The sequence below is a fragment of the Chlorocebus sabaeus genome, chromosome 1 (assembly GCF_047675955.1).
Source record: "Chlorocebus sabaeus isolate Y175 chromosome 1, mChlSab1.0.hap1, whole genome shotgun sequence".
Taxonomy (NCBI): domain Eukaryota; kingdom Metazoa; phylum Chordata; class Mammalia; order Primates; family Cercopithecidae; genus Chlorocebus; species Chlorocebus sabaeus.
The window spans coordinates 19,763,043-19,781,822 of NC_132904.1; the positions used below are offsets into that span (position 1 = coordinate 19,763,043).

An 18,780-nucleotide genomic window follows, 5' to 3' on the forward strand; every position below is an offset into this window, starting at 1 on the left:
TGGGGGGCAAGCACTGCAGTTCTAAATGGGGCATTCAGGGAAGGCCTCACTGTGAAAGTAAACATTTGAGCAAAGACATGAAGGTGTCCACAGAAAAAGCCATGTAGGTATCAGCATGAAGTGTCCCAGGGAGAGGAAAACAGCAAGTATAAAAGCCCATAGGAAGGAGCATGCCTGGAAAGAATTGAGCATGGGGAAGAGAAGGCGGAAGGAAGTCCAAGCAGTGGTGGGACTTGGATCACAGATGACCTCATGGGCACTGTTCTTCTGACCAACATGAAAGCCATTGGAGGGATGGTTTTGAGCAGAGAGGCTGATGTAACAGAAGAACATTAGCTGCCTTATGGAGACCAGTGAGGAGGCAACTGCAGGAATCCAGATGGGAGACACTGGCTTGGATCAGGTAGCAGAGGTGGAGATGGGGAGGATTAGTGGAATCCTGGGCACATTTTGAAGATTGGGTCATTAGAATTTCCTAATATATGTGGAATGTGATAAAAAAGGGAGGAGTCCCAGATAACAGTGAGGTGTTTTAGTCTAAGCAATTGCAAAGATGGAGTTGCCATTAACTGAGTTGGAGAAGGATACAGGTAGAGCAGAATTACAGGGGAAAGACAGGAACTGAGTTTTGGACATGTTGAGTTTGAGATACTGTATTAGTCCATTTTCACACTGCTATAAAGATACTACCTGGGACTGTGTAACTATAAAGGAAAGACGTTTAATTGACTCACAGTTCCACATGGCTGGGGAAGCCTCAGGAAACTTACAATAAATGGCAGAAGGGGAAGCAAACTCATGCTTCTTCACAAGGCGGCAGGAGAGAGAAGTACAGAGCGAAGGGGAGAACCATCGTGAGAATTCACTCACTCTCATTAGAACAGCATGGAGGAACCACCCCCATGATCCAGTCACTTCCCATGAGGTCACTCCCCCAACACATGGGAATTACAATTTGGATTACAATTCAAGATGAGATTTTAGTGGAGACACAGAGCCAGACCATATCAGATGCCAACTAAGAAGAGGTGATGGTGAGATAGTTGGATATTTGAGTCTGGAGTTTGTGGCAAGGTCTGAGCTGCAGATATGAATTTGGTTGTCAGCATAGAGACAATATTTAAAACTGTGAGAATGGATAAACAGGCTCAAGGATCAACCTTTGCAAAGGACACGTCAACATTAAGAGATTGAGGTGGGGTGTGGTGGCTCATGCCTGTAATCCCAGCACTTTGGGAGGCCGAGGTGGGTGGATCATGAGGTCAGGAGTTCGAGATCAGCCTGGCCAACATAGTGAAACTCTGTCTCTACTAAAAATACAAAAAATTAGCTGGATACAGTGGCAGGCACCTGTAATCCCAGCTACTCAGGAGGCTGAGGCAGGAGAATTGCTTGAACCCAGAAGGTAGAGGTTGCAGTGTGCCTAGATCACACCACTGCACTCCAGCCCAGGTGACAATGTAAGACTCTGTCTCACAAAGGAAAAAAAAAGGTGAGAGATTGAAGAAGGGGACCCAACAAAGGAGGCTGAAACCTGTGACCAGTGAGGCGGGAAGAAAACTAGGGGAGGGTGGTGTCTGGGAACCAAGGGAAGAGTGATTTAAAAAGGAGGTGGTGATCAATCTGTGAAATGCTACAGCTGGGTCAAGTAAGACTAGCACTGAGGAGTGGCTCTCGGTGCCTTAGAGATCTTTGGTGTCCTTGGTAAGAGCAGGTCTAATGGAACTACAGAGATGAAAGCTGGCTGGAGTGGAATTAAAACAGAGCGGAAGAAGAACTGGAGACAGCCCGCAGAGACAACTGCTTGCAGGTGTTTTGCTATAAAGAAGTAAAAGGAAATGGAGTAGTGCTGGCAGAGATAGAGCGCCAAGAGATGTTTTATAACTTTCTAGAAAGGGAGAAACAACAGCACGTTTGTATGCTGACGGGAATGACCAAATAAAGAGGGAAAATTTGCAACACAGGATAAAGCAGAGGAAATCTCTGGACACTGTGCTCCAGGGAGCTAAAGTGGATGGGACCTGGAGCTCAGGTCAAAGGAAGGGCTGCCTTAGGCGCATGAGCAGTCCATTTCATCAATGGGAGAGAAGACAGAGGATGTTGCAGGTACAAGCACTGGAAGTGGGTACCTGGGGAGCTGGTGGAAGATCTCTTCCAATTGCTTCTATTTTCCAAGTAAACTCGAGTAAGGCCTTCAGCTGAGGGTAGGAATGGAGGAGGAAGAACTGGAGGCAAGAAGGCAGATCTAGGAGAAGGGCAGGATGAAAGCACTGAAGAAAATATTAATAAATAAAGCAATTGAAGGCAGCGCAACGGACCCACTTGAGAACTGTTTGCTGTGTGCTGGTTGAAAGAGGAAGTGAATGAATGATTTTGAGCTCCATGAGGATGCCTCTGTGTTGTGCTGTTTCTAGTCCTCAGCACAGAGCCTGGCATTTGCTATGGATTTGTTGATTGATAACTGAATGAATTAATGAGCACATGAGTAGCAAAAAGAAGGGCTGCCCTGCCTGTCTGAGGGTGTTTTTCTTTTGGTCACCATGATCTGCTTCTCTTGGAAGGCAGAGTGAGACCCCAGGCAGCTGTAAGACCTGAGGCACCAGCCATATTGCAGGAAGTTAATTAACTCTGGGTGTTTTTCCCTTCTGTTCTCAACTGTGGAAAGCTCGCCTTTGTTCCTGACAACCTCAATTAGCTCCTGCTTCTCCTGAGCTCCCCTATCCCCACCAGACGGCAGGTGCTGTGGTCACTGGCCTGTTTCTGGGCAAGCAAGGTAGCCTGGCTTCCCCTGTAGCCTCCCTACCTTCTCAGACCCCACAGGCACTTGCTGCACTGGGTGTGCCCAGGGACAGGGCAAGATGGTGCCATGAGCCCTCCCAAACCACCCCTGCTGAACAGTGAGGCTGCCCTGGACTCACTCCAAATCCCAGGCACCCCGCCCTGCCACACGCATCTCTTGGCCCCTGAAAAATGCCCTCTCCTGGGCTTTTTGTTCAAGGCAACCAGGCCCCACCTGGGCCTCTTCTTCTTCAGTGCCTTGTACAGGGATTCCTGTCCTGTGCAGACAGATGCTGTGACCCCAGGAGAGATCTGGCCATGGGGACCCAGCACGTGTAGTTTCTAAATCTCCACAGGTGATATGGTTGGCTGTGTCCCCACCCAAATCTCATCTTGAATTGTAGCTCCCATAATCCCCACATCTCATGGGAGGGACCCGGTGGGAGGTAACTGAATGACGGGGGCAGGTTTTCCTGTGCTATTCTTGTGACAGTGAGTAAGTTTCACAAGGTCTGATGGTTTCATAAAGGGCAGTTCCCCTGTACAAGCTCTCTTGCCTGCCACCATGTAAGATGAGCCTTTGCTCCTCCTTCCTCCATGATTGTGAGGCCTCCCCAGCCATGTGGAACTGTAAGTCCATTATACCTCTTTTTCTTTATAAATTACCCAGTCTCAGGTATTTCTTCATAGCAGTATGAGAACAGACTATTACACCAGCTGTTTTTAAAACATAGCCAAGGTTGGGAACCACCTCATCCTCCATAAAACCAGGCCAATCATTCCTTTGTGATTATGAGGAATTTTTTTAAAAAAGCAGAGCAGCTAGTATTTATTGAGCAATTACTATGTGCTCAGTACTTAATCTTCCTTAATCGCCATAGCAGTCCTATGAGGTAGGTATCATTAGTCACATTTAACAGATAGGGAAGCAAGCTCAGAGATAGGAGTAAACTTGTCCTGGGGCGTTTAGCTATAAGTGGGCAGAGCGGGGTTTGAACCCAGGTCCTTGTGACTCTAAGGCAGGTTGACGTTTGCACCTGGCACACATTGGGCCTTTGTCCACATGGGCTGTTTTCTTTCTTTTCTCAAATATACAGATAATGATAATCCCAAGCAGGATGGGTGAAGTGGTTTTGTTTTTTGTTTTTATTTTTAATCTGGGCTACAGACCCAGTGGTATGTAGGGATGTCAGTGAGGTGGTGCAGTCCAGCCCACCTGGAAGGTATTGGGAGGGCTGGGTGAAGGAGTGGAGGGGGCATTTAAATTGAGAATTTAAGTCACTGAAGGCCTCTGAGAAGGAAAGTGATCAGACCAGAGCAGGAAAGAATTGGCAGCGGAGGGGAGGTGAATAGGATGTGGTAAGCCCAGTTGGGAGGCTACTGCAATAGTCCAGGCAGGAAGGAGGTGCAGGCAGGTAACAAGCTGCACACAGGCCCATACAGGCATCCAGGGCAGCCCCTGCACCCAGCTGCCTTTCTGCTGGAAGACCGTTTTCACAAGGCAGCCGGAGCCACTCCCAGGCAATCCCGTCTGGATATGACTGCATTTCATTATAATTTAAGTCTTTCTTGGGCTTCATCAAAGGCTATGAGTGTCTTGAAAAAGAGAAGCATCTCTTTCCTCAGGTGAGAGGAAAACACGCCAGAGCTTTCTCTTCTAATATAAACTAGACAAGGAGATGCAGCTGAGCTTGGCAGAGCCTGCCGGAGAACGCTAATAGATTCGACGAGGATAGAATTATAGAAAGAGACAGCTCCAGCGGGTGGTGGGGCAGGAAGAGAAAGAGGCCCCGGGACTGCCAGCCCCAGGCGGGCTAGTAAGGAGCTGGATTGGTGTCAGCAGATGTGGCCCGAAGGCCTGCACAGATCAGCTCCTCATCTGGCCAGAAACTTCTCTGCCTGGAGACCAGAGAGATAAGATCCCAAGAGATAAGACCCCTCCTCGCCCCCAGCATCCCTCTGGCTGGTTTCCAGTGATCCCATTAATTATGGAGGCTCAGGGACTGGAGTGGAATCCTTAGCGTTTCCTGCATGGGAGCTCTCAGTGGGGGAGGATGGAAGTGACCTAGAAACATTTAGCCCGGGGAAAAAAATCACCCACGCAGGTTTGACACTCCCACCCGAGGCTGGGCAGGGGTCAGGGGCTATCCTGTGTATATGAGTGTTTTAAGATGTTATCTCAGATGGTTAGATGTCCCATGAAACCTTAAGAAGGTGTTTTGCTTTTTTAAAATCAGATTATTTTCCTTTTGCCTTTAATAAAAACCAGCACTGGTCTCTGACTCACAGGCTTAAAACAGCCTTCACTGGTTACCGAGGCCGGGATTTCAGCAGTGGCACAGGCTGGAACTGTTCTCAAATAGGAAATCGAACACTGGGAAGACAAAGGAGGGGAGAGGGAAGAAGGGAGGGAGAGGCAGAGCAAGAAATAAATTTGGAGTTAATGCTGAGTGAGGGAGGGCTTCACTGCTGGCTCCTCGGGTCCTCCTGAAAGGCTGCTCAGCCCCAGGAGTGAGCAAGGCAGGGGTTCTCGGCTCCACCCTGGCAGCCCACTTGTCCCCTGCCAGTCAGCCCTCCGGACCACAGGGCTGCTCATCCCAGCTTGCGAGGGAAGCCTCCTCTGTATCAGAGGCCTCTGAATCTTAAGCAGATGCCCTGTCACACAGGAGAGAGGCTGTCACCTCCCCCAGGGAGGGTACGGTCACTCAGAGTTGACATGGTGGCTACAAGGCTGATGGACACCAGTCATCAGGGCCTGGGAGGCAGGGCGTGAGGTGGGGTGAGAGGTGGGAGGGGGAAGGGGGCAGGTTGGGATTGTAAGAGAAGGTGGTCCCTGCTCTAGTTTCTCTCTTTCTCTTTCTCTCTCTGTGTGCCTTGCTTTGTCTTTCTCTTCTATCTTCCTCCCAGTCTCTGGATCATTTTATCTCATTGTCTCTCTCATTCTTTGTCTCCATCCCTCTTTCTGTCTGAATCTTTTACTCGTTTCAGAAAAATGGCTGAACTTGTTAAGCCGGAGATCAAACACCCCAGCAGGCTGAGTGCGGGAGAAGGGAATACGGCTTTAACATCTGCTGCTCTCTTTCTCTGCGACACAGCGGGCTCCCAGCGGAGAGGAAGGGCAGGAGGTGGGGGGGGGGGCGGGGGTGAGAATCCCTGCAAACCTTGGCACTGTCCCGGTTGGGGTTTGGGTTGGGAGGGGTGATGAGGACAAGGGAAGGGAAATTGGACAAGAGCAAGACGCACACGCTGACCAGGGTACTCGCAGACAGATAGGGAAGGCCCCCACCTTGCGGGAGGAAGAAGATCTGGTGAGGGCCACCATGCCCCAGGGGAGTCCCGGGGCTCTGAAGCTGCTGCCTGAAAACCTCTGCACTTTGCACGAGTGAAAAGAAACATTTATAGGAGTGAAGGACACGGACTAAGGGCCTCTGAACTAGCAGCGTTAAGAATGTCATTTCAGCAAGTCCTCCTAACAGCCTTGCCAGGGTACTCTTCCTGCCCTAAAGATGCGTGAAGTCACCAGGCCGGGAATGTATGCAGTGCTTCTGGCCGGGGAGGTGCAGGGCTGACTCCTTGGCCTGCGCTTTTTCCAGCCATACTTATTCCTGCAGAAGATGGAAGCTTGTCTTGCGCCAGGTTTATAATAAAGGCAACGGGTGAGGGCGCAGCCTTGGTCTGAACCTAAAGGGAGAAGATGGAAGGACAGAGGGTGTCCAAGCCTGCTGAGAGGACCTGCCCTCCAGGGTCGCCTTTCAGAGGCAGGTTGGGAACGTAGTTCCCTGGGCCCAGGCTCATTTTGAGAGATGGGGCATTCTGTTGCCCTGAGGAAAGGGAAGGGGAGGAGGAAATGAGAGAGGGAGAGAAAGACAGGGAGAGAGAGAGAGAAGCACAGTCTTCCCACTTCTTTCTGCCCTCTTCGTGGAATGCAGACCTGCCAGTCACCAGGAAGAAAAGAGAACATTTGATCAATCTATTGAACCTACTGTGTGCCTGTGCTAGGCATGGTCACTTCTCGCCATCGCAACAATCCCATCCCTATTTTACAGAGCAGTAAATTGAGGCAAGGAGAGCTTAAGCACTTTGCTCAAGCTCCCAGAGCTGGTAAGTGGCAGAGCTGTGGTCCTCATGCACAGCCCCCACTTGCATATTTTCCTGGACCCCAGTTTCTCTCTCTCTCTCTTCTCCAAACATAAAGCCTGGAGCAATGAGCAATGCAGGCAGGCCCTGCTAGGGCAGTGCCACAGGGACAGGAGGAGACGGAGGACGAGCTGGCCCACACAGTGTCGCACACAGCCTGCAGAGGTGTCATTTGTAACAGCAGCAGCCTGTCTCAGCCTCTCCTCTGCCAGCTCTCGATGACATCAGGCCCCTTCCCTAGGGAGCGTGACTCAGGCCGAGTGTGGTTGTGGTCAGTAGGGCACATGGATAGGCAAGGTAGGGCTGAAGAAGGGGACCAAGGAGGCTGCTGTAGTGCCCAACAAAGGGGCCTCTTTATCCCCTGTGCTAGGATGTGCTTTGGGCTCCCAACCTTATGGGACTGGAGATGAAAGGCAAGGGCTTCTACTATGTCACCTGGATAGGCCCTAACAAGGAGAGGAAGCCATTCCTGTGAGAGGGCAGTAGGGTGCTGGGAGGAGCGGCTGGGTGCCAGGCTGGTTGCCAGGCATGCTTTACATGAGCATGTGAACCGAGGCCCCACACCTGATACCGACATATACAAGTAACACGCAGCAGCACCTACCATATGGCTGATGTGCGTACCTCGTGCCTGCCTCCAACATGAGCAACCTGCACCCAATGCTGACACGATTGTAAAAATGAAACTCGGATATGGCTCCTGACATTCAACACTGTTTACTTAATCCATGACGGATACGCGGCTTTCACATACTCATCCACTCAACCGTGACTTTGAAATGCCTGCCCCCATGTGCCGGATGAGCTGCATCTCACACAACACCTTGGCCTGTGCACTCGGCTTGGGATGATGCTAACCTAACACCAAGGTCAAGCCGACAGCCACAGGACAGGTCAGTCAGCTGCCTGGTTTTCTTTACCTTTTAGTGTCAAAAACGTCTTCAGCCAATTTTTCAATAGCAGGAGATTGACATACAAATCAGAAGGGCTGGCTTTCCTGGGCGCTAACTCACCGGGCTTCACCGGCTGGTGCTGGGCAGTGCTCTCCTAGTTCAGCAGGAACCCTGCCCCTGCCATGTCTCATTCCCACAGCCCACCTGGCTCTGCAAGCCCAGGGCTTTGGGACCTGGGTCTGACACATGCCTGTGGTCCCCATAACACGTTCTTTCTGGTTCTTAACAAATTCTTAGCAACCTCCCAGCTCAAAAGGATGGAGGCAGCCGGCTGCATGCGAGAAGGCCTGACCCTGGGTCAGTGCCTGGCTGCCTGCCTGCAGATGGCAGATGATGTATTTCTCCAGGGGCCACTCAGACTGGACACATTGAGTCGGTCAGCGTGGCAAATGGAGTCCCCATGCCCTGCCCTTGAGCATCCAGGGAATCCTGACATCCTGTCGCCATGATCAGCCAGTCAGGCCAGGCTACTCTGGGGCTGGGGAGCCAGGCTGACCCTCCACAGTGGTGGCTGTGGGAACCAGAGCTGGGCTGGGTGGAAGAAGGTGGAGCCTTTGCCTCTCATAGGTTGCATCTCCTTCTCCAGTTCTTGTTCAATGACTGTTCCAGGGCACCTGTAATGAGGCAGGCCCTGTTTGAGATATGAAGAGGGAACTGAAATTTAATCCCTTGCCTTAAGACACCCAATCTTCAGGGAGAAGATAAAAGACCATGGGCGACCCCACATCCTGGCTGGCTTTACAGTTCAAGTTCAGGGAGAGGCCCAATCTAATGCTGAGGTTGAGGAGAACACTCTAGTTGGGGTGAAAGCAGGAAGATTTCATGGGGAATGTTGCTTTTGTGTTGGGCCTTAAAACACTTCAATAGGGAGAGATGGTCAGAGAGTTGGGGGGTGGGGAGGCAAAATGAAGGGCAGGGAATGTGGTCCCATATGGAAACAGGGGAATTTTCAAAGTGGCTGCTGTGCTGGATGTTAACGTGGATTCCTGTGTCTTCCGTGGTCAAATAAACATGGAGACGATTAGGTTGAATAAAAGTTTAACATGTTGCTCTGCACGGTTTCAGAGCCTTTACTAATATGTATGTATGGTCACTTTTCAAGAAGGCATGGAGAATACAGAATTTTCCAAATTTGTCTCCAGGCCCCACCGCCACCTTCTTTCTTTTTATCTGTAGCCAGGGAGCACCCATTGGGCTGACGGGAATGGGGCAGATGAGGTAATAGACAAAAACTGGAAGAGGCAAAGCCAGATCGTGCTAGGTGACCCAGGTGCCAGGCAGCAGCTTTACTATGCAGGTAATGGGAACATGAAAGGTTTCTAGGCAGAAGGTGACATTATCAGGTTCAGTAGCAATTTACAAAGATCAAGGTGCTGTTTGAAGAGGCTGGAGGAAAGAGCAAGATAGGGGCCGGGATGAGGATAAAGGCTCAGCCCTGGACCAGCAAGGGGAGGGGAGGGTGGTAAGGAGAGGGGAGGGTGGCAAGGCCTGGGGAGGAGTCAGAGGGAGGAGTGTCTGACAGCGTCTCCATGGGGCAGCAAGGTCCTGCTGGATTCTCTCAGGAAGGAAAGTGGCCATCGGTTCCCTTCCAAGCAGTGTGGAAATTTCCAAGGGTCTAAGGAGGCTGCCCACCCACGTAGGAGAACTGTCCCTCCAGGGCAGGGGTGGCCCCTGCTTTCCGCAGGAGCAGAGGGCCAACAAGAATGGCTCTCTACTGTGTGCATTTGACCTCCTGCACCTCGTTTCCTCCGCTGAAATGGGGGATAGAGGTAAACCAGGGGTGTTGCAAGGATCGAGAAGCTGCGGTGTGCCATGCAGGTTTCAGTAGAAGTCACTTCCGTGTTGCTTAGGCTACATGGTGAACTAAGATTCTGGAGTTAGGCAGAAAAGGAGTCAAACCCTGGCTTTGCTCTTTTTATTTTTCTTTTATAGGAGACAGAGTCTCACTCTGATGCCCAGGCTGGAGTGCAGTGGTACGATCATAGCTCACTGCAGCCTCGACCTCTGGGGCTCAGGTGATTCTCCCATCTCAGCCTCCCGAGTAGCTGGGACTACAGGTGTGTGCCACCATGCCCCGCCTAATTTTATGGTTTTTTTTGTTTTTTGTATTTTTGTAGAGAGATGGGGTTTTACCATGTGGCCCAGGCTGGTCTTGAACTCCTGGGCTCAAGCAATCCACCTGCTTCGGCCTCCTAAAGTACTAGGATTACAGGCCTGAGCCATTGCACCGGGATATGGCTTTGTTCTATATTAACTGTGTGACCTTGGTCAAGCCATCTAACCTCACTAAGCCTCAGTTTCCGCATTTGAAATGGGAACCCCCAGTATTCCACACTCGGAGTAGTAAGAATTAAGTGAGAGATTGCTTGTGAGGTGTTATATAGTGTTTGACACAGTAAGTGCTCAATAAATATTAGCTATCATTAATTTTAATATTAATGAGATTTTATACTATTTGTAATAAAAGTCCAATAAAAGTTGAATTTAGATTACAGGATTTTAAAATGCAGTTTTATTACTTTTAGGTACATAGAGTGACCCCTATTGGGCTACTGCAATATTGCCAGATAGTCTTTGGGGGATTGTAAGAATCACTGGAAAATAATGATTTGCAATTAATGGCTTGTTTCTATATCACAAAAGGTACGTCTCAAGCACTTAAAAAGAGTTTCTGCAGTTCCATAGTCCCTATGGGCCACTAGAATGTGGCCCCGGGTGTTTATTTGCTGACCAATGCTCTTCTCAGAGCAGGAGGGCCAAGTCCAGGTCTGGACCAGGGTCATCACCAGTCAGGAATGAAAGACAGGAGAGAGGCTGAGGAGAGGCCCTACCACAGAGAGCCCTGTTAGAAGAACCAGGCAGACCGAGGTCAGGGGAACCCCAAGATCTTCTACCTCACAGCTGGGGGCAGTGAACAGAGCTCAGTGCTCAATCCCTGGGGGATGGACGCATGGGGCACCTGGAGTCATGCACAGGCCATGCACCTGACCACCTGCTCCTCCATGATGGTGAACTGGAGGCTGCCACAGTGACTTCCTCTGGCTCATCATCCACCAACTTCCATGCTTTCCTGCCTCTAGAGCAGTCAAATTATGACACCTGGTTGGCCAGCTAGACTACACTTCACAGTCTCCTTTGCAGTTAGGTCAAGTTCTCGCCAATGGGATGTGAGCACAAGTGATGCATGCCCCACTCAAGCCAGAGCCTTTAAGACAGTGGGCCCACCTCCCTCTAAATCTCTTTCTCTTTCCTCCTGCCTATAACCAGGACATGGGTGAGACCCAGCTTCACCCATGGAGAGGTTCATAATACTCTGGGGAATTGTGGAGAAACAGATGGAAGGAACCCACGACTCTAAATGAGCTACCTGCCCAAAACTATTGTAAAAAAGAAATAATTATTTTTCTTTAAGATACTGGATTTTGCAAAGGGGGTCTCTGTTACTACAGCTTAGCTTCTCCTGACTAATATAAAGAATTTCCAAAATATTTGACAAAAGAGGAAGCAAGGAAAGTCACTTTGGAATCTAGAATTGTTGGTTTCCTCTTCATTAACAGCAGAAGGAACATCTAGTCTTATTGGGTTACATCTAGTATTTTTTGTTGAGCTTCTACTGTATGTCCAGTACTGAGGGAAAGTCTGGGGATACAGAGCAATAGAAAACAACAAAAATGTTAGAACTCCTTGACCCATCACCGTAGCATCACAGTAGGACTTCGGTGAAATTTCCCAGCTCACTTCATCCCATCTTACTGCATACCCTGTGTTCCAGCTCCCTGGGTCTACACCAGCTTCCAAACATACCATGGGCTTGGATGTCTCTGGATCTTTGCTGTTGCTGTACCCTCTGCCTGGAATGCCCATTCTCTTCCTTCTCACTGATGAAATGTCCCTTATTCTTCCAGACTTTCTCTGTGGTAGAGTTAACTCTTCTTTATTGGGTCATATTGCCAAGAAGGTGTACCTCTTTATTTTTTAGGTGGGCACCCAGTGGGTCCTATTAAACTTTGGATGCCCAGTACTGAGCACAAGGGCTGGCAAAGAACAGGGGCCCACAAACACTCATTCATTTGACAAACACCAGTCAGGTCCCCTAAGAAGGACAAGAGACAGAACAGTGAATAAGACACGCATCTTTGCCCTCAGTTTATATTCTAGCAGGGGAGATGAACATTACACAGACAAATAAACAACTATGTAATTACACATGATGATGTATGATGTAAGGAAATGGACAAGGCATGGGGATGAGAGCTTTGGATGGGCAGTACTTTCAGACAAGAGGCAGGGCTGGCCTGAGTGAGGAAGTGCTGTGTAAGCTGAGACTTCAGGGGTGTGAGAGTAATGGGGAACAGGAGGGTGTCTGTGGTGGGGACGGTGCTCAGGCAGAAGGCACAGTTTGTGCAACTGCTTGGAGACAGAAGAGAGCTTGATAGGTGGTCACAGGGAAATGAGCAGGGGGACAGTGATGGGAGATGAGACAGGGTGGTGGTGAGGATTTGGGGGTTTTATCTCCTGAGCACCAGGCAGCCATCCATGGCTTCAAGTAGAGTCATGACCCAGTCTGATTTCCATGACAGGAGAGGAGTTTACTGCAATGGTCCCAGCCCAACTTGATGCAGCCTTGGACGAAGGAGGATGGTGATGGGGAATGAGCGAGCCATATAGGGTCGTGCTGTGGAAGTAAAGTGAATGTACTGGGTGTAGGAGTGGAGGTAGATGAAAGAGTCAAGGTTGACTCCTGGAGGCTTCTGGAAGGGGGGATGGGAGGGTATTAGAAGAGGTGGAGGAAGGGAAGAGGGTCTGTGTCTTCAAGAAGCACGGAGCCACAGTGACGGAGCAGAAGTTACAACTGAACAAGACCATGTGCCCCTTTAAACAAGTGCTGACAAGAGTGAATGAGGAAGAAGAAGATTTATTTAAACTTAAAGATTTATGCTAATAAAGAGTGGAAATAACCTATACATCTAGCAATAGGGGACTGGAAATTAGAAGGCCTCTCTATAACAGATCACTCTGCAGCTCTATAAAAGAACAAAGAAACTCTAGATTATTAAGGAATTGTCTCCAAGACATATTATTAAGTGAAAAATTAAGGTGAAGGTATAGAACGGCAGGCATTGTATGCAACCATTTGCCTTAAAATTGAGGAAATACATGAACATAAATATACAAATCTATAATACAAATTTTTTTTTTTTTTTTTGGCTTTAAATAAGCTGTCTCTGGAAGGACACACAAGACACCAATAATAACGGTTGCCTCCAGGAAGGAGAACAGGAGTAGAGGGAGAATTTAGATTCCATATCCTTTTGCACCTTTAAGAGTTTCAACCACGAGGAGGCATTAACTATTAAACAACTAATAATTATCATTAAATACGAATTTAAAATCAAGAATATATTCCAGCCCAAAGATTAATCAGCTATTACAGAGGGTGTTAGATCTGAAGAGTTGTTGTCAAGGCCGACTTCTTCCTGCTCCGATGAGCGCCCCCCACACTCCCTCTCCTCCCCCTCCTCCTCCCACTCTGTACTCCCAGCTCCGGGTATTGGGAGGCAGCAGAGAGCTGGCATTTTGCCCTCCTGTCCCATAAACCCAGGCGTCAACTAGGCTATACTACCATATGCGGGCTTCTACAGTTTTGATTGTTGCTATTAAAACTGATGTTTTTTCCTTGAAATCACCTAATATACAGAAAATATATGGTCAGTTCTACAGCAGTGAGTAGCCTAAATCAAGGTCAGAATCCCAAGCCCATAATGTTTCCCCCAAAAATAGCTCCATGAGTCACCAGTCACCCCTACCCCTCGGGGAAGGTGAGCTGTTATTGAGTCCCCGTGCCCAGCCCAGGTAAGGCAAGAGATGAGAGAGAGAGACATGCAGAGGCTGCATCTCCGTCATGGAGCCTGCAATCTAACCAGGAGAGAGTGAACGCCCCAGAGAAGTCAGCAAAACCACAAGAGCTCAATTATGAAAGCGGAAGCCTAGGAGATGGCATGAGGCAGAATATACACCAGACGGGGCTCCCCATGAGACAGCAGATGCTGAGGGTTCAGAGGAGCCTCCGGGAGGGGAAGGGAACCACACAGTGGGGTGAGTTACACACACCACCTCCTCTCACCCTCCCACCCACCCAGGACCAGCGACATGATTTGCAGGACCTAGTGCTAAAAGAAAATGAGTGACCTTTGCTAACAAATTATTAGGGATTTCAAGATGGCAACAGCAGAGCATTAAGCCAGGCACAGGGTCCCTCTGAGCATGCAGCCCTATGTGACTACACAAGTTGCATACCCATGAAGCCAGCCCTGCAACCACCCTTCAGTGTAGGCAACCCAAATGAGGCCTCTGAGGTGCCATGAGGTTAAAGCAGATGCCTAAGGTTGCAGGGCAACATAGTGGAGGGGTTCGGATTTGAACCCCAGTAAAGCCCATGCTTCTGGCCCACCACTGCACTCTAGTTTTTTTTTCTTTTTTGAGACAGTCTTGCTCTGTCACCCAGGCTGGACTGCAGTGACATGATCTTGGCTCACTGCAACCTCCACCTCCTGGGTTCAAGCAATTCTCATGCCTCTGCCTCCCGAGTAGCTGCGATTACAGGCACCTGCCACCATGCCTAGCTAATTTTTGTATTTTTAGTAGATATGAGATTTCACCATGTTGGCCAAGCTGGTCTCGAACTTCTGACCTCAAGCAATCTGCCCACTGCACTCTCATAATAAGAATAGCCAACCTTGAGTGCTCACTCTAAGCCAGGCAGTGTTCTAAGCATTATTCATGTATTCATTTAATGCACACAACCACCTGCAAAGTACCATTATTATCCCTATTTTACAGATAAAGAAATAAGCACAGAGAAGTCCAGAATGTTCCCAAGGTCACACAGCTAGTGAGTGGCAGAACTAGGGCTCAAAAAAAAGGCGATCTGACCCCCAAAGTGTACTCTCCCCGTGCATTCTCCTGGGAGGGTTGGGAGGGTTCCACACAGAAGGTGCAGCCTGTGAGGTGGGTTCTGAGGGCCAAGATTAACTCAGTTGACCAGAGTGGGCAGGTCAAATTTGGGAGCAGAGAGGTAAGGGCCAGAAAAGGCTAGATGTGACCGATCTCCAGATTTGACAGGACAACTCACGAAGTCCTGCATCACCGCCGCAGGTTGCCCCGGGGACACCCCTACTCTGTGGGCCTGTTGCGCAGGTCCCACACATCCCAGCTGTTTACAGGAATGGCAGCAGCCACATCTTCATGGGCAACCCTCCCCTGATGGAACAGCAGCTCACAAAGAGAGGAGGGAAAAATAATAGAAAGTACTGAGAGAAGCTAGAATGTTTACACCTTGCCCTGGCTTTTTTTCTCATGACAGGCAGTGACTAATACCAGCAGTAAAAAAATAACCCAGCCCAGTGCAGCACCCCAGTGGCATCCCCATGAAATTGATGGATACATGAGCCCCCGCAGTCCATAGCCGCCTGTGTGTCCTTGCTGGGGAAGCAGGGAGAGGGGTCAGGAGGAGAGGTGCACACCCAGCAGCGTTGGGAAACTGCATGCCGTGCTTGTGGCTAATAGCAAAAGACAGTGCTTTAGTGGGAGGCATGGTGGACCCCAGAGAACTGACAATTAAACTGACTTTAAATCCTGGCTTCTTCTCATCTCAGTTCTTCGGGTGTCCAGGCTGAGTGCTCTGCCATGTGGCTCACTGAGTCACATCCTCACACAAACCTTCGGAGAGAAGTCCGTTATTCTTCTCATTTTACCCATCAGGAAGCTGAAACTCCAGAAACAGTAAGTCACTTGTCCAAGAACACCCAGACCGGAAGGGCATGTTTCCATGTCTGCATCTGAAAATGAGTAAGTTGCTAGACCACATAAAATTGTGTTACCCCTAAAATAAGACACTGGCACAGCAGCTGGTACACAGTAAGTACTCAAGAAATGAGTAGTATGAAAGAACCCACCCGACAGGCGGCTGCTGAGAACTTCACTTGGCTTCAGGCCGGTCAAACCTTCCAGCGTGGATGAGAATCCAGTAGTAGCAGGTTGCACAATTTCATTTTATCTCAGACACCCAGAGTTTGGACCTTCAAGACGCAGCGCACAAATGGATGTAAATGAGATGCAAATCAAGCTGTCCCCAGATAAACAGGAAACCAAATATCTCTAGCGATAGCTCTTTCCTCTCCTTATGGAGATCAAGGGCATGGGCTGTCTCTGAAGGCAATCCAAAGCTCACATCTGTCTGACTTCATGATTACCACCAGCTCTCCCAGATAGAGAATGCCATCGCCAAGCACTGCCATGGCAGTGCTTTCAGGGGCCCCGATTCCAAGGCCTTATTTCCCCTCATCCTCTTTGAGGAGTGAGGGCCTCACAGGCTTTGATCTTTGGATCAGAAGAGAAGGTGAAATTTCTTCTTGCTCAGGACTTGGCGAGTGAGATCAGCTCTAAGTAGAGGCCCTGTCAGAGGCATCTGCATGGCAACAGAAATTATAACTGCAGTAATGTGATGTAACAAGAAATATATACTTGTTCTCTGCCCCTGGTTCCAGGCACAGAGCTCCTAAAACCCTTGTAATGTTCCGAGCAACAGAGGTGCAAGGTACGTCTTTTGTTCTAATAATGTTTGGTCTATGACCCTAGTTCCTGACCGAGTTCCTAATCCCTTGGAATTTCCTGGGTGATAGGGGCATTTTTTGTTCTAATTAGGTGACTCTTGTTGGGATCCTGGGTAACTTCAGGATGGGGGCTGGTCCCCAGAGAGACTGGGTCATAATTGGAAGCTTGGAACTTTCAGCTCCCTCCTCATCCTCCAGGAAGGAGAGGGCCTGAGGATTGAATTAATAAGGGACCATACGTATGCGATGATGCCTTCATAAAAATCCCAGAACTATAGGGTTCGGAGAGTTTCTGGATTGCTGAACACAAGGAGGTCTGTGGAGGGTGGTACCCCCAGAGAAAGCATGGAAGCTCCACACCCCTTCTCTCTTACTTTGCTCTAGGCATCTCTTCCATCTGGCTGCTCTTCTGTATATTTTGTAATACGCTTTGTAATAAACGTGTAAACACAAATAATTCCCCTGAGTTCTGTGATGCTCTAGCAAAGTCATTAAACCTGAAGAGAGAATCATAGGAACCCCCACTTTATGGCTGGTTGGCCAGAAGCACAGGCCACAGTCTGGAGCTCATGATTCACATCTGGAGTGGGGGGCAGTCTTGTGGAACTCAGCCCTTAACTTGTGGGATAAAATGCCATCTCCAGGCAGATAGTGTCAGAAATGAATTAGAGGACACCCATCTATTTTCCCCTGGAGAACTGGTTGTTAGTGAGGAGAAACCCGCACACATTTTGGTGAGCAGAAGTGAAGTGTTCTGTAGTGAGTGGTGTGTGAGTAGGAAAAGCCATGTGTGTTTTCCTATCTCTTTGATAACAACCATAGGCATCAATAGAGACCTGCATGATATGATGAGATGCAGGGACAATGAGAGCTCTGCATGGTATTCTGAGATGCGTGGTATGCTGAGATGCATGGTATGCTCAGATGCATGGTACAATGAGATGCACGGTACGATGAGAGCCCTACATGATAGACTGAGATGCATGGCATGATGAGATGCAGGGAAGATGAGAGCTCTGCAAGGTACGCTGAGATGCACGGTACGCTGAGATGAGTGATACCATGATGAGATGCATGGTACACTGAGATGCATGGTATGAAAAGATGCAGGGTCGACGAGAGCCCTGCATGGTACAATGAGATGCAGGGATGCAGGGTCTTAACAAAATGCAAATGCAAATGCCTGCAGGTGACATGCACAATGAAACCAGGAGTGTGGAAGGAAACCACCAAGGCAGCCCAAGGATGGCAAGTGGTATTGGACCACTAGTGCCTGGGAAGCAATAGGAACTGGGATACATCAGAGGACCTGCCTTGTCTCCAGCTGGAGCCCCCACTTGGATGGGACCTGCTACTGCTATGTAGGAACTGCAGGCACAGATCATCTGATACTTCAGAAGAAGCTAATGATCTTGACTTGTAACATGACATTCTTGATTACTGGTTCAATGTGTTGTAACACCAATGAGCTTAACAAAAATTTGAGGTTTCTGGCTCATGGCTTCCTGTTTACAGGACCTGTATCAAGAACGGTTTTCAACCTTTCCTCTCGTGGACCCTTTGGAAATGCAATGAATACAAGTCAAAAGAAAAGCCCCGGTGTGAGAAGATATTTGCAATTCATGTAACTGCCAAGGATTGATTTCTAGAATACATTAAAATGAAACTTAACAAAAAACCCTTTATGAATCAATAAATTAAAAACAATACAACCCAATGGAAAAATGGGTAATAGACTTGAACTGTACTTTACAGAAAGGACACCCTAATGGCCAATAAATGTATTAAAAGTGTCAGATCTTATTAATCATCAAATAAATGCAAATTTAGCAAAAACATTGCCCATACACACACCTACAGGACTGGCAAAAGTGAGTCTACCTAACAATACCAACAGTGGCGAAGATGTGGAAGAACCGGCACTCTCATGCTGGTGGGAGTGTAAACAGGTAGAAACACTGAGAAAAATGGTTGGATTACCAATAGTCATCTTGCTTTTTAAACCTTAGGAGGAGAATGATCTGGCTTTGGTGTATTAAAGCTTAATTATTTATGCTTGTCTGGTAAAACTGAGTATACACATACCCCATGACCTGACAATCTCACTCCCAATTATTTTCTTTAAACAATCTCTTGCGTGTCCACGGAACATTGTTCTTAATAGTCAAAACCTAGAAATAGCCCAAATGTCCAGAAACTTGTGCGCTGCATTGAGTTACATGATGGAAGACCAGGGTGCAAAGAAACAGAGAAAACCGTAGGTCCACACGTGGGCAGGAATAAATCTCAAAAGATCCCCT

At 48.7% G+C, this 18,780-nt stretch overlaps 1 long non-coding RNA gene across 1 annotated transcript; it reads left to right on the forward strand.

The window, feature by feature from the left end:
* Positions 1-3,050: 3,050 nt before the first annotated feature.
* Positions 3,051-18,265, forward strand: LOC119624463 (uncharacterized). Its single transcript, XR_005240624.2, has 4 exons — positions 3,051-3,408; positions 15,524-15,650; positions 16,415-16,464; positions 17,670-18,265. It is a non-coding gene; the product is annotated as an uncharacterized lncRNA (long non-coding RNA).
* The last annotated feature ends 515 nt before the right edge of the window (positions 18,266-18,780 follow it).